The sequence below is a fragment of the Salminus brasiliensis genome, chromosome 17 (genome assembly GCF_030463535.1).
Source record: "Salminus brasiliensis chromosome 17, fSalBra1.hap2, whole genome shotgun sequence".
Lineage (NCBI taxonomy): Eukaryota > Metazoa > Chordata > Actinopteri > Characiformes > Bryconidae > Salminus > Salminus brasiliensis.
The window spans coordinates 16,818,863-16,834,850 of record NC_132894.1 but is presented as its reverse complement, the minus strand read 5'-3'; the positions used below and the strand labels follow the sequence as shown (position 1 = coordinate 16,834,850).

Below are 15,988 nucleotides of genomic sequence, written 5' to 3'. Positions count from 1 at the left end.
CATATTTGTAACCAGAGGTAGGGCAAGGGTATTAGGGCATTACACCCTATAGACAGTTGGTTCCTAGAAGTATTCATGCAAAACTCATAATAAAATACAGTGTCATTTCACGTGTTGCATTTTCACATGTCTGGTAATAGCTGTTTTTGTTCAGAAAGAGTTACACATCAAAGACGCCATCATACACTCCAGACATCGCGTTGGTTCTGCACATCTTCTCATGAAATAAAAATCAGTATGCATTGCTCAGTGCATATGCTAATGGTTACTAGTACACACTCAGTGATATAACTCTGATCATCCCTCATGCTCGCTGTTCATCTTAATGAATATTTCACACTCACGCCGCCTCTTCTGGGCAGCCATAAGCATTTTGCTGTTATATTTCACTCAGACTCTGAGAACCCTGCTCAAAATTCACTTATTTTTGACTGCTTTATACCATCCCCGCCTGCTACATAAGCTGCCACGACCATGGTTATAAATACCAATAACAATAAATGTTCCTCTAAAAATGAAAAACAATCATGAGGAGATTATAAAAAACACTCAAGATGAAAGTGAGTCGGTGCATTTCTGGGTGGCTTTGCGTCGGAGTGATTGACAAAAGCAGCGCTTTGACTGAAATCATGTCATGTGGTATGCACAATAGGTGATAATTGTAATAGAAATTCATCACTTTTTAACTAAAGGCATTGAATTCCCAGAGTACTAGGTGCTGCTAAATCAGGCTTGTGGGAGTGTAATGATTCCAAAAAACAAAACAAAACATTTTCCCTTCAATTTTAACGTCACAATTGTGATTTGTGATTTGATTGATTTTTTCAAGGACGTTTGGCATATTTGACACATGGAAGACTTAGACTTAGAGAACATAGGCTCCCCTACACAAACAAAGTTTGAGCTGAATCCTGGGTGTAAAAACCTAAAAATATTTTTGCTCATTTTCTATTTCAGTTGAACATTTTACACCACTACAAGGTAGGTTTTAACATGACTGTGACCTTTGCAGGCAGGGGAATAAGATCCTTGCTCTGTGCTTCCACCTTCAGATGTTTTGTGAATACAGCTTCATTCTGCCATTCATGCTGACTCCTGAAATGGCTCCATTTCTACAAAATCATTTTCTGCTTCTCTGAAATCTTTTTCTTTGAACGACAGTGATTTCTTATAGGTATATCCATGCAGCAAAATATATGTTCGACATAACATCTATACCCTTCAAAAGAGGTATGTCAAGGGTTTTTTTAGTAAAGGCAATGGCTCTATATGGATCCATGACAACTGAAAGAGCCATTTCAAAACATCAATGGTTATCTCTCTAATAAAAAGGCACCACACATCCATGGTGCCATGCAATCTATTCTATATTGCACCAAAAAGGGGTTCCACTTTTATTACCTCTTTTTTCAACACTATTTAGAACCCTTTTTCTCAAGATGCTTTCACACCTAATGTTTTTGGTCTGGATCTTCAGACTTTTCAGTTAGCAGGTGTGTTCTGAACCAAAGAGGTCGGACAAACGAGGTGGTCTCGGTTTGGATCAAACAGAACTGTGGTTTAGTTCGTTTGCAGTATATAAACACTTTTTTTGCTGGTATAGACCTATGGAGCCCTATCTTACACCCTGCGCAAGGCACTTTGCAATGCTGAGTAGTCATGGCACTCCTGAGCACTACAGGCATACATCCTACAGCGGGGATTCAGGTTCAAGTCCCAGTTGTGCCATGAGCTTCCACTGGGAGACACGAAGAGGGACACAGCAGGATGTGGATCTCCCTCGCTGTGTGACCAATCGAGCAGTTGGTGGGTGTATAGTTGCCTGGTAGAGTCAAGTGTTTAGTGTTCCTCTGCAAATAAACAGATGTTTTTTTCACATTTTGCTCCATCGGATGCTTCTTATTTATTATTATATTACATTTTTTCACCTTCTATTGAATTTAAGCACATTTTACATGTAACATGTTAAAATGCTACATGTTTCTTCTAATGTCTGTTCTTTAGTTCACACTTAATCATATTGTTTAAACATTTTGTTCATACTGCTTTAAAATAACGTAAATAAAGAGCTAGTATAAACATAAACTATACCGCAAGTGATAAATATACAAATATACATTAAACACTGAAGATGGTAATTCCAGCAGCCTGGTCTCACGAGGAGTTTATATATATGTGACCACTTCATGATTGGCCCAATGTGTATTAAATATAATTTGACCGACGCTACCCAGACATTCAGTAATCAAATGATTAGCTAATCCTTACCCTAACCTAACCCTAAACTATAGTATAATATGAAATTCTTACTGTACCTGGCGGAGTTTACGTCCATTACCCCCTTTTGTAGAAGCTCTACAACAGAGAAAAGCAGAATGTGGTGGCAGTGCTGCTGTTTTCTCATGTCTTCTTCAAGTACATTGCGTGTATTTGCCAAATCAGTGCCACCAGTGGATGGGAGCTCCTTGTGAATCAAAATATATGTATGGAATATTGCACGGGAGTAATATGTTACAAATTCCTTGGGGGTACTTTTAAGTGGTACACAAATGGAATGAGATCCTGTTGCATTCCAAAGCATGTCCATCTAAACCCAAAAAGGTTATGCTGTCTCTCCACACAGCATCTTAGCCTTTCTCACTCCCCTCTGAGGGTCCCTGGCTGCTCCTTTTAGACACTGTATCTGATTAAAGCAATTGGAGTCTATGGCTGATTGATCCTCAATCCTCTCTGCACAGCCTCCTGCCTCTGTCCTCGGTCTATATGGAGCCAGACTGAAAAAGTGGAAGAACTCCCCTGCCTTGAGGCTCAAAGTGCATGTGCAGCTTCTTTTATTTGAAATTCTGCATAGATTTTTTATTGAGAAACCACAGCCTGAGCCCTTAAAAAGGAAGCCTCCTAATGGTTCTACACTGTAAAAAGTGGTTCATCTGTTCAACCTAAAAAGAAAGATTTCATGTGGTAACAAGCAATTGAACTAGGTTTATTCCACTCAAATAAATATTTTGAATATTTTAAAGTATTTCCTTATACCTAGTTCAATAGCTTCTTACAGCATTTAGACATATTTAAAAAAAGGACTATTTACTTGGGTAAATAGGGTAGTGTTCACTCGTGTAAAAATGTCATATATGGACCTTTGAGGATCAAATAAGATACAAAAAAATAGACTATGGGCCTTTTACATAAAAAAGGTTCTTCACACTCACATATTTCATATAGTAGATGATTCTCTAAAGAACCATTCAGCATCAGGTCACTTAGGGCAGTGTTTTTCAGCTACTCTGATACCCACAACACACTCCATCCAACTCACGAAGAGCTGGAGAATCAGCAGATGAGCTAGATCAGGTGTGTTAGAGCAGGGAATAGTTGAAATTGTGCTGGGCGGTGGGTCTCTAATGGACTGGAGAACGGTCACTAATCACTGTGCTCTGTTAGGACGTCTGCTCCTGTGCTTTAACGTGAAAAGTTCACGAGTTAACGGGTCCAAACAAACCAAACGAATAAAGCCTTATCCCTACCCCCACCCCCACCACCCACCACCCCCCACCACCCCCCACCCGTATTCTGTAAAACCCAGCCCAGTTCTTTAAGACTGGCTACCAGTGCCTTGCCTCCCGCTCAGGGATTGGCTAGATCTGTCTCACGAGCAGCCCGGACATGTCTGAATACAGGTGGGTTTAAAAAAAAAAAAAAGAAAGAAACCCAAAGCAGCACCGGAATGCGCGTGAACCTTTCGAAGCACCATCTGCGTCACTTTCACGTCCGTGGGAGCTTCGTGCAGAGAGAGGCTTGGCTTTTCAGCACTTTGAGAAAATGCGCTGCGGTCTCTAATGGCCAACGCTGCGTATGCGCGCGCGCGCGCGGCTGTGCGCTGCCTTTAGCCAGACGATCTTGCAGTCGGTCCCTCGAGCTGGCTTTATAACAGCGCCCCGAGAGTGACCGGAACGTCACGTATGACTCACTGAACCTCTCCGCTGCTCGTTGGCGGATGCAACCCTGTGAAGCGCTGGAGGAAAGCGCGCGTGAGAAACTTTGCAGTGGAAGGGTAATGGTGTTTGGGAGTAAGTCGTGTTGGCCAGCGCAGCGTAAGAGCGCGTGAACTCTGTGGCTTGGTTGATGAGTGTCGGGGGGATCAGGCTGAACACTCACCACTCCCCTCGTTAGGTCCACTGCAACGACGCCGCACGTCTACTGCGCGTATTTTGGGATTTCTGATGTGCGAGTGGAAAGTGGCGTTGAACGCGCTGAGGATTTTCTCCTGGCCAGTGTGCGCATGGCATCGGGATAATCCTGTGGAAAAGGTAGGTGTCGATACGGCTTCTTGCGCCGATTATCGCGGCATTACGCGTAAACGTGTCAAAACGCATCACGGAGCTGTGGAGGGAAATCGAGCTTCAGGTCGTCGGCACAGCGTCATTTCCATCACCTCATCTAGACTTGAGCGCGATGATGATAATAATATGGCCTCAAAACTTTAGGAAAATGAGGCATTTTCCTAATCGCTTCAAGGGCCATGTACTGTCCACTTTTGATAAGGGATATAAGCCGAGCGTGCGCGCGTGTGTGGGAGTGTGTTGGTCATCAGTTTGCTTTTCTTAGTCGTACTCTAGCCCAGAGAAACTGGCCCTTCGCTGAACACTGCAGCCCCCGCGGCTGGCCAACGTATGCTTGTTTAAATGTCAGCGAGATATTTTTAGAAGGGATCTGTTCTTTGCTCATGGGAACCAAGTCGTGCACGGTGCTTGTTAGTGTGCACCTCCTCCAGAGACGAGTTGCACTAGAGGCTGGACCGGCAGGCAGGCATTGCGTCGCTGGCCATGGTCCTGATCTAAGCGTGGCTCCGCCAACTTGCCAATCAAGGCCATCCAGCGAGTGGCAGATTCACTACAGCGTTTCGGGCGTGCTTAGTTCAGTTCAAGCACAAGAGAAGAACTGAAATATGCCAATATGTCAGTAATGTCAGTGTCTTCAGTACATAAGAGTGGGTTCCTAGTAAACTCTCAGTCTTCTGGGCAAGCCTTGATCATTAATCAAGCCATGGGCAGGGCTGGTCATTTGCGCGCAGCAGTCTAGATTACAAATGAGATTTTAATCAAAAGATAAGATCTGATTAACTGAAGAAAGCGTAGGTTTCATATGAGCTGTGTGCACTGGCAGTTTCAAACCCTCCAACCGACCTCTCGAACTTTTTCCTGTAGATGGCAGTGTACCTCTAATATTTACGTTCACTTTCATTAGTCGTCCTGATAAGTTGCTGCCAGGTCCCTTGTAAGTGCAGCATCATTGCAAAGTAATAGGGTATTACTCATTTTGGCACGATGACGGCTGCAATCATGTAATTGTTCTATCCCACAATGAATTGAGCCAAGAAGCATTTTAGGACAACCATGATTAAATTAACAAATCCTTTATTTATTTATTTATTTATTTATTATTATTATTATTTTTTAAATAAATGGGTTACTTTCACAAGCAGTTACCCCAATACATTTATGTGGGTGTTTCAAATAAAGGTGTTTTGGAATTAGATTTGAAATGAGTGACAAGGAGGTCATATTGGAATCTACATTAGATTCAGTATCTCTGTATTTATATTTAGTCTTTGTCATTTTCAAACAACAGCTTTGAATTAAAGGCGGTTAAATTACTAGAGTAGGGAATGAATGAGTGGTTAGAGTGCAGTGGACATGTGAATGCTTTGTTTTGCTGTGTGTGAGGTCTTGCTAATGCAACCATTACAGTGACCCTCCTGGCCCTCTCTCTTGAGGTTTCCCTGATGAAAGTGTCTGCACAAAGAGGCTCCTCCACCTATAACTAATAAAGTGTGTCTTTTTTTATTCAGGGTCGTGCACTCCTCCCTATGAATTATTCTCCAGTGAACAGCTGTGGTGCCATAATATGTTTTACCACCAGTCACCGGGTCAAGCTCTCTGGACACAAATGTGTTCCTGTTGTCTCGTGCTTTACAAATCAAGCAGTTCTCTGGACAAAAAATAATAAAAAAAAACAACAGAAAAACATTGTTGCTATATATGAAATTTTTGGTAAATAATAAGTGATGTTTCTGAGTTTAGGGCTTATAACCCATAATTTACATCACTCGAGTGAAGTCAGGTTGAAAGTCATACCTGCAGTGTTTTTATAAAGTTACTTTATCCTAATGTAAACACCATGAGACATATCAAAACATGCAGTGTTGTTCAGTGCATTCATAAAAGCCAGTTAAAAATAGTACAGTGTTCAACAGCACACAAAAACCTACTCAGTCTAGTCTTGGTCTATTTTTTAAGGGCTAGGCCTGATGTGTACCTAGAAAACTGGCCTTAAATATTTATAACCTCTTTGAAGTCTCTCTTTAGTTAACACTAGTTGTCTGACATATTTTTGCCTGAATTGTTTGTTGTTATAGAGAGATTTTGCACAATATAGTGTTCAGATGGTTCATCAAAAAAAGAAAGGCATTAATTAAGGCATTTACATGAAATGTATTAATCAGAATAGCCTGAATTATTGTATTTTGGCTGTAACCACCGCTGTCCAGGGATAAACGTAGTCACACAGGAGGACTCACTTTCTGCTCGGTGTTTTATGAAATTGAATTTAAAATGCAGAAATCTTAATCCGCAAAAGAAAACACACCCATCCATCTCAGAGCTCAAACTCATTTGATAGGTGTTCATTAATAGCAGGAGGACATAGTCTACAGTGACATCATTGCGTACAGAAATGCTGACTATAACTATTTGAATGTTTATTTTGCAAAACTATTTAGTAATTGTAATAGGAATAGGGTGCTTTTGATGAAAATCTCATGTTTTATTGAACATGTAATTCTGTCTCTGTTACACCTTCCCCCACTGAATTTCACCAAAATGCTTAGATACTCACCCACCTCTGTAGGCAATTGAAATGCAAGAAATATGTTTAAAAAATGGATGGAGATGTACAAGCTATAAGGAGTATCCTAGCTAGGGAGGAAGTTTTCTACAAACATTTTCACTACCGACTTCCCACCAACTTTATTTCTCTACCAGTTACGCACAAGAAATAAAATTACAATATCACGTAGACATATTAAATACCTGAGAATGTTGTATTTGGTGACACATCATTTTTGAAGATAAGTAAAAAGAAACAACCGAAGCAAACACACCTCCAAGGGCACTTTAAATAAATTAACGCAATAATATGAAAACCTGAAACCAACTGATGAACTTCATCATTACATCTGACTTAAAATTGAAATTATCCCACGATAACACATACTGTCTCTTAATTCACCACAAAAAGCACTTGTAATGACTACTGCACTTTCAAATCTTAGTCCATTCCTCATGGGCAATGGCCTCCAGTTCAGTAATATTCCTGGGTTTGTGTGCTGCAACCACTTTCTTTAAATCCCACCAAAGATTTTCCATGGGGTTCAAGTCAGGCCACTGTGACGATCACTCCAGAATCTTCCAGGACTTCTTCTGAAATCAAATTTGGGATAATTGTCTTGTTGGAAGGTCCAGTGGGATTCTGTTCTCTGAAGCAATGAAACAATGAATCAGTAGTATGTCTCAAACACTACTCTCACTACATGGCAAACTAGACACCCAGTGTTCTTCATTCACCCAGAAATTCTTCATTGTGTATCACCAGCACTGCGAGTATCAAGCAGAAATAAATTCATCTCAGGGACGTCATTAGATTTGGATTTAGTTTGTCAGATAGGGACCATGCAAAAGAGTGATCTGAAGTTATTTTTTCATGTTTAACCCTTCACTGCAGCAAGAGTTATTACACACTAAGAATATTATTTAGTAACTACAAGGATTCTTTGGTAATAGAAGTTTGTCATTTGTAACTTTTGGTCTGCTGGAGGTCCATAGGTTGTTTAAGGGGTTAAGGATTATGGTGAACAACTCCCTACATGTCTGTTACAGACATATGGATTTTGTTCAAATGAGTTGGACCATTCATGCTGACAACTGTGTAGACTGTTGATTTTCACCTCTCTACTGTATTGCACTTACCTCACTTATTTCTGTTTGCAACTAAGACTTGGTCATCATCTGTGATTGATGAACTCTTTACATGATGGTTGGAAAACTCTGCTTGAGGACACTGTCCTTTATTAGCACAACGTTTATCAGTCTTTAAGATCTTTAGTCGGTGGTTTGAAATAACTGCTGATTTTTGGATCTTTTAAAATGTTCTTGAACATTAAATCTGTGGGTACATCAGACAGAACTGTGCAGTTGTACAGAAATGTCAGCGACAGCTACAGGGAAATGCATGTGATAACCTGGTAAAATGATCTGTGGCCACAAGCACTTCAACAGATTTATTATTGCAGTCTTAGGCACACCAGAAATCAATACATATGATATCAAAGGTGACATCATATTGATACTCTCTAACAGAGTTCTGCCTTTAGGATCAGCAGACTTATCAGTGACACATCTAGGGCACTATTGAACATTATCTTTAACATCCCTATCAATATCAGGCCAGAAGAATCTCTTATGGGTTAGTGCCAGCGTCCTTAATTGTACTTGATGGTCTGAACTGGCATTGACACTATTTTTCCTTGCAATAATTTTTGCATAATTTTAATCATAGGCTTTCTGACTCTCTTTCTCTTCTTGAAGGTCTCTATTCACTATTTACATAGCATAGAACTTTTGACAATATGACATTTGTTAGCTGGCTTGCCTGCAGATCTCCCTTTGAGTATGGTAAAACCTGAGCATCAGATGAAGCCAGCCAAGAAGAATTATGTAACAAGTCAGTGGCCTGTGCTTTAGCTCCAGAATTCCACACACTGTATGTCTCCAGGATAGCAGATACTTTGTCTGAAGTAGAAGAATGATTTTTTCTTAACTTGACAAGTATGAAAAACTTGCCATCTGAAACCATCTTGGCCAAAATTTGTAGTAATTTATTGTAGGGAGCTTTTTTGTTGGGGATCTTCTGCCCAGTGTTTGGCTTTAAAAATAGCTTGTGACTGAGAGCGTCTGTAAAAATGTTTCATGGGTCAGGAAACATTAATATCAGACTCATATGAAGCTAACTTTGTAATCCATTCCTGTTGACAAGAGTCAAGTTCAGGGTTTGTCACTTACGTGGGTAAGTGGGTTGTTGTGTGTCCACACTGTGTAGACATGGCCCTTCAGCCAGTGGCTAAATTTGTTGCACACAGGCCATTTACTTTTTTTAAGCTGGTGTGAGGGACTTGCTGGCAAAGTCTAAGGGCCTAGCTTTGCATTCACGTCTTGGAACTTTTGAAAGAGCAGCTCCCAAACCATCTTGAGAAGTGTCTGTGGACAGAATAAAATGTCTTGTAGATCAGGATGTGACGGGATAAAGCTGTGCAAGGAGAATTTCAGCATGTCAAATGCCTGCTGATGAGCCATTGTCCAGCCACTGGAGAACAACTTGCTTAGCTGAGTGCAACATTTTTGTGATCATGTGATCTTCTTTACTGAATAGCACATTTCCTCCAAGTGAGCTAAGCAATACACCTGGTGTGTGAATGGATTGCATCGTTCAGTGCTTATTTTGTTTAGACAACAGAGGTCTGTAAACACTCTCAAGTTGCCATTTATTTTCCATATGAAAACAAGTGGTGAGATAGTACTTTTGGGTACTTTGTGAAACTGTAATTTGAATGGCTTTTTTCCACCAGGTGGATCCAGAAAACAACCCCCTAGCTGCTCCACAGTCAAGATGATTATGAGAGAACATGTCCTCATGTTCTACAACCAAGTTCTCCAGTTTGCCCCTCTATTCTTGTGTGATTTCATAGAACTTACTCAGTCATAGGCTCACTCAGTCCCACAATCTTTAGGTGTTCCTTTGAATCCACGAACATTAGAGTCATTTGATGCTGCTTGACTATAGCTTGTGATCTGGACTTCACTGAAAACATGCAAGGAGACACATTTGATATCTTGAATGGGACCCATCTATCATCCCATAAAGGAGTCACTAACTGAGCAAGCATCAACCCCCTGGGAACAGAGCAGGAGGACATGTAGGTTCTGCAATGACAGTACTGCCTGGAGAGAATGCTGTATTTCCTGGTAGCAGAAACTGCTCAGACTGCTTAGACTATTATAACCGTTTACTTGCATTTACTTGCATTGTTTTTTGTTGTGTGATCCGTGTCGACCAGAGGGTTAGGATAGGTTCCCCTTTGAGTCTTGGTTCCTTTCTTTCTCTCTGAAATCTGAGGAGGGTTTTCCTTGCCACTGTCGCCACTGGCTTGCTCAAAAGGGGCTCGGGCCCAGATCTCTCTTGTGACAACATTTGTTGTGAAGCGCTATGTAAATAAATTTGAATTGAACTAAATGACCTTCTAGTAGTTCCTGCCTTGTCTAAATTGGTGAGGAATGTGTTTAGTATCAACAATTAGATTGTCTTATTGACTTTGCACAACTTGGGCAGGAACAGATACCTTGTAGCCATAGATCTACACGTCAAGATCTATTATAGGCTTTGGCTCTACATGGCCACCACCACATTCAATGAGTATAACATCAGTGTCCGTTTGACTCATTTCATTAACAGCTCCAGCTTCAATTAGCTTTTACTTTGCTTTATCACTAAGCATACATGCCACTGATCCACTGTCTAGCATAATATTAAGAGACACTTTGTTTCCATCACAACAGAAGTATAAAATAGGCTATCACTGCCCCTGAGATTTTGTGTGTTCTGAAAAACAACATTTTTCTATTCTTCTGGAGCCTTCACACAGCCATGCAAATGTACTGCACAATCAACATCAGAATCAGTGGGGAAGTGTTCTTCCTGACCTGTGCATCCACCATCAAGGCACGAAACACCTTCTTGACTAGCCATAGCAGCACTATTATGGTGCTGCAAATGTGACAGATCAGGCATACCAATGACAGGTCATATATTGCATTGATATTTGCCTCTTTCCTGTATCTGTCTTGCACTCCACTAATGAATGGTCTTGCATTTGATAAGTGTGCTTGTCAGCACAAACAGGTCATTTGTAAATGCAGTATCCACTATCCAGTATTGAGTAATTTACAGGACTCTTTTTCAGCTTAAGTAAAGTTGAGTAAAAGTCTGCTGGCAGCGAGCCTGATGGTGTCTTACTTGAGTACTGGAACAGTATGTTGTAAACTGAATCTGAATTTCCTCAGGCATTAAGACCTGGGTCACTTCTCAAGCCAATTCTGGCAGTTCCAGCCTTACCCATTGTCTGCTAGGAATCTCATCAGACTGTTCTGTAACTGTGTCATTTTGTTTTGTAATATATGATTTCACCATGTCCATTCTGCAACTGAGCACTTTATTAATTTAGTAATTATCACCTGTCATTAATGCCAGATAAACAGAACTTTCTTGTCTCAGTACTTTAATTACAATTAAAAGCCCCTTTTCGTAACAATCACTGATTAGTAAACCTGGTTTTTAAATCTGGTTTATCATCTCACTTAGCTGATTTACAGGATTGCAGAAGATGTAGAGTGACATAGCTCACTCTATGTAAACAGCTCACCATTTTGACACTAATTTAATTTGAGCATCCTGTGACCATCTCCATCAAGCTGATCGGGAAACTTAGGGGCAATTGCAGTGTAACCAGTGTAGCTGTTTGAAACAAAATTAATAATGCATCTTTACTCATGGGAAATAATCAGACAGACCTCATGGTCATCTGTCTCAGAGCTAGGGCTGGGCAATAATTCGAAAATGATCTAAAACTGACATTCAGAACCAACAGCAATCTTGCCCATATTGATTATTTCATTTTTTTGTATCGATTAATACATTTTAAAATTCTGTTACTAATTTCTCCACTGTGTTTGTGTGTGTTTATGTACTGTCTCTTTAAAAAAAAACATACTACTGTGAGTGTAGTCACGTGACTCCCCTGCCCAGCATGCGGCATGGAAGCAACATGGAGAACTCAAATACTGAGCAACTGAAGCAGCGTATGTAATTGTTCAGTAATTGTAATCAAGGTAAAATGTTGCATTAATTATGATATTGATATGAGGTCAGATCACCCAGCACTACTCAGAGATCAAACTCATTTAACAGATACAGTGCATACCTTTTTAAATGCATACTTTATTAAACATGTTATTCTAACTCTGTTATACCGGCAGCACTGGTTTTCTTGTAGAGAGTTTGCGTTCATGCTATCATCTACAGGTGGGTCATCAAAAACCTGAAACTGCCTGCCATTTTGTGCATTAATGAGGATGAGCCATACTGCTGACTGGTGTTGTGTTAGCGACTTGCCCTAGGCATTGCATGCTAATCTAAACAACACGTTGTTTCTTCTAGAAAGGGTCACTGCATCACATTACTACTTAACAGCAATCATGTTCTTAGCCCAGAACACAATATGTTAATTAAAACACAGCTGTCTCCAGCGTAGACACACACGCTTGCTTGATTAATGAAGTGTCTTTCATTTTGCATCTCTTGATGCCACATCTTGGCTATGAGGAGTCCTAATCTATAAGACACACAGGGGAAGCTGTGTTATTCTCTCTGGTGGAGCACAGCGAGAGCCCTTCGTCTGCCCATGACTGACTAACACAAGGCCCCTGCCGGTCGATTAGCTAGGCTGTGCCCAGTCACCAGCACAATTAATAATGCCTCATATCCTGCTCGACTGTCACTCTGCCCACCCGGCACATGGCAAGGATCTCATTTAAGCACTCTCTCTGGTAGAGTGTATCCAGAATGGAACCAAACAACAGGGGGATGACTATCATTAGGCCTCATTAGCATGCTGAATGATTTGTTCTGTTGTGGACTGGTCTGTCTGGTGCAAGCCATGTATTTCCTAGCTCTGTCCTTGTCCTGAGCTCTGTCCTGTGGAGCACTGACGTTGTTGATGACTTTACATGGTGGAGCCTAGTGACCGGCGTCTAATCAGTGAGCTGTTAGAACAACTTGTTCTTCGATGTTTTGGTGTCTGTTAAGAGTTAAAGCTTGGGAGAATTGAAGAAGTTGACGGATGAAACTGAAAGGACCCAGACTAATTTTTTTTGTCTCTGTAATGTTTTGCCCTCTCCATCATTCACTGACCCACCCAAAACTGGTCTCTGTTTCAAATATTTCTTTGGGTAGATGGTGAGTCAGTGAACATTATAAATATCCTGGCAGTTTTGCTATTTGGTAGCATCAGATGTGTTAGGTGGCACTTTGTTTGAAGAGAGATGTTTCCCTGTCCTGCAGACAGACAGCTATATAATTTTGCAAATTGGTGCCTTTTCCTCTAATGGCACACAGTTGTCGGACATATTAGTTTGACCTGTGGATTTCTGTCTGTTTTTGCACTGGCATTTTGTAGAAAAAAAAATAGATGAATTTTCCCTGTTTACTATGTAAATGTCACAGTAGTGTTGTTATTATTTGTAGGTGCAGACTGGTTTAGTGCACTGCATATCTCTAAAGTATTTTGTAAATAGCAACATTCAGTCCTGTGTTTCATTGTCCATGTAAATGTTGAACCTCTCTGTTAATGCTCATTCCAAAAATGGTGGATATATATATGACTGATGTCTTCTTTTCCGAATTATTTAGATTATTCAGTAGCTACTGAAGTTAACCTTTCCCCTAAAGGATGCTCTAGCATAATGGCAGTTGGTGGAAAAACATGATGACAAGTTAGAGATCATTATGTCCCAGTTGTTTGATGAACAGTAATAATAGGTATATTCTATGTATCTTTTGATTAATAATCCATGATTGTAGAAGGTAAGCATACAAAACAGCATGTGGTGTCTGGTTATAATCCGGCCTGCCAAATAAATTGAGAATCCATGTTCTTAGCGCTTATTGAACAAAATCCACTCTCACTAAACCACAGCGACACTGACACAGCTAGAGAGAGACAGCCAGACTCCACAGCAGAACCTGTCTCTTTATTTATTTCGGTTAGGGGCTGAACTAATCTCAAAATGTGAAACCAGTGTCAGCTCTGACTCAGTGAGCGAACTGCTTCAGTTTATTAATCTGTACTTTTATATAGTGCCTCTCACTAAGGTAGGACCTCATGTTTATTTTAGAACATGGTTAAGAAAGCTAACATGGTTAGAGCTTTGTGTGAACCTGCAGGACTGAAACAGGTTGGAGGTTCATGAACAGATTTACTGGGACATTTTATTTTGTTTAAGATCAGAGGCTGTATGCAGAGCTGAAAGTTAGTTGGTGAGTGGCCTACTTGTCTCTAACCACTTTAACACTGCTGTGTTCTCTTCACTGGCTTCCTGTAGCTGCTTCCCGCATCAGATTCAAAACCCTGATGCTGGCCTACAAAGCCAAGAACGGACCAGCCCCTCCATACTTGATGGCAATGGTCAAAAGCCGATCCGCACCAAGAGCCTTTCCAGCTTCAAGTACGGCTCGGCAAGACCCGCCATCCCACGGAAGACAAGCGTCCAGGCTTTTTTCTGTCCTGGCACCAAAGTGACTTACTGACTTGTGTTTAGTAGTGTCTAAACTTAGAGGTATCTTTGAATTATTAGTCTATTCAAACTAGCTGAGGTCTTTCTTGAGTAAATACCAAAGCACTTTTTGTAAGTCGCTGGATAAGAGCGTCTGCTAAATGCCTCAAATGTAAATGTAATGTAACCAGTCAGAAAAAGTTATAATTTGTCAGTCAGTAACTGTTCCCCTAACATCACACTATCATAAGCCAAATATATATATATATATATATTTTTTTTTTTTCAATTAGCAATCTAAGAATATTCTTCTTTTCAAAAGGTATAAATATTCCTGTGTGTGAGGAACCTTTTAATTGGTAAAGAACCATGACATTGACTTCTTATGTAAAATGTTCACTTTTACAAATAAAAAGGTTCTTTATTAAAAATGTCTCTTCTAATGGAAGCACTCAACAACCCCTTAAGCATCCTAATTTTAAGAGTGTGTATTAGAAGATTTGTTTCATGATTTGTTTCATGACTGTTTGATGTGACTTTATACGTTATGTATAATCAGATTGTGTTACTTTAATATAGTAATCCATGGGAATATGTTACAATGACATTCTGCGTCAAACCAGCTGCCACCTACCGGTCCAACCAGCAGCCCCCCTCACCCACCACCACCCATAGCAGACCAGCGGCGCACCTGCCTACCACTGCTACCTGTTTAATGACCATGTTAAAACCTAAAAAAAAAAGGACTGCTACTTGGACTTGTAACTATCTACCACTATTAATACCACCATTTTTGACTATCTGTTGTACCTGGTTTGGTAATTTTCATCATTAATGTTTAAATAGTTCTGACCAGAGAAGGATGGGTCCCCCTTGTGAGTCTTGGTTCCTCCCAAGGTTTCTTCCTCCAGCTCTGAGGGAGTTTCTCCTTGCCACCGTTGGCTTGCTCACTGGGGGTCTTTGATCCATCATGTCTTACGTTATTTTCTTCTTTGTCTCTGTCTTTTATTAATCACTAATTATGTAAAGCTGCTTTGTGACGACAACAGTTGTAAAAAGTGCTATACAAATAAATCTGACTTGACTTGGCTTGACATTTTAACAGGCAATGAGTAATCTGTAACAGAATACATTTCTAAAGGAACCCTTCCAATCCTAGTGCTGACTAAAGTTATGTAACAATAATCAATTAATATAATTAACATAATTAGTCATTAAAAGAAGCTTGTTCTTTGATATGTCTGATCTGAGAACTAACAATTCTTCAGATACAGTGTTAAAATGACTGTCAGGTACTTAGTGGAGTGCTCAACAATCATTATTAAAGTGAAGACACGCCTGTAGTATTGATTCACACCACTAGTGCTGACATTACTTTTACCTAGAGACTAGCATGCATTTTGAACCAGCTTCTTTACTGACATGCACTGGAATTCATTAGGATTTTCTCACTTCACCATTTGCTGACACCAGTCTCTACCTAAATAATGCTGCCGACTCTAATTTTACATTTGCCTGGAAATTTAACATCAGCAAAAACATGGAAAATG

At 40.3% G+C, this 15,988-nt stretch overlaps 2 protein-coding genes across 2 annotated transcripts in view; one reads left to right on the top strand and one right to left on the bottom strand.

The window, feature by feature from the left end:
• The window catches only part of LOC140538536 (spermatogenesis-associated protein 16-like), a 135,117-nt gene that overhangs the window by 83,703 nt on the left and 35,426 nt on the right, over positions 1-15,988 (bottom strand). The gene's annotated exons all lie outside the window — the stretch shown is intronic.
• The window catches only part of nlgn1 (neuroligin 1), a 263,001-nt gene continuing 250,773 nt past the window's right edge, over positions 3,761-15,988 (top strand). The window contains exon 1 of the mRNA XM_072661173.1: positions 3,761-4,307. The gene's annotated coding sequence lies outside the window, so the exon portion shown is untranslated. The remainder of the gene's footprint in view (positions 4,308-15,988) is intronic.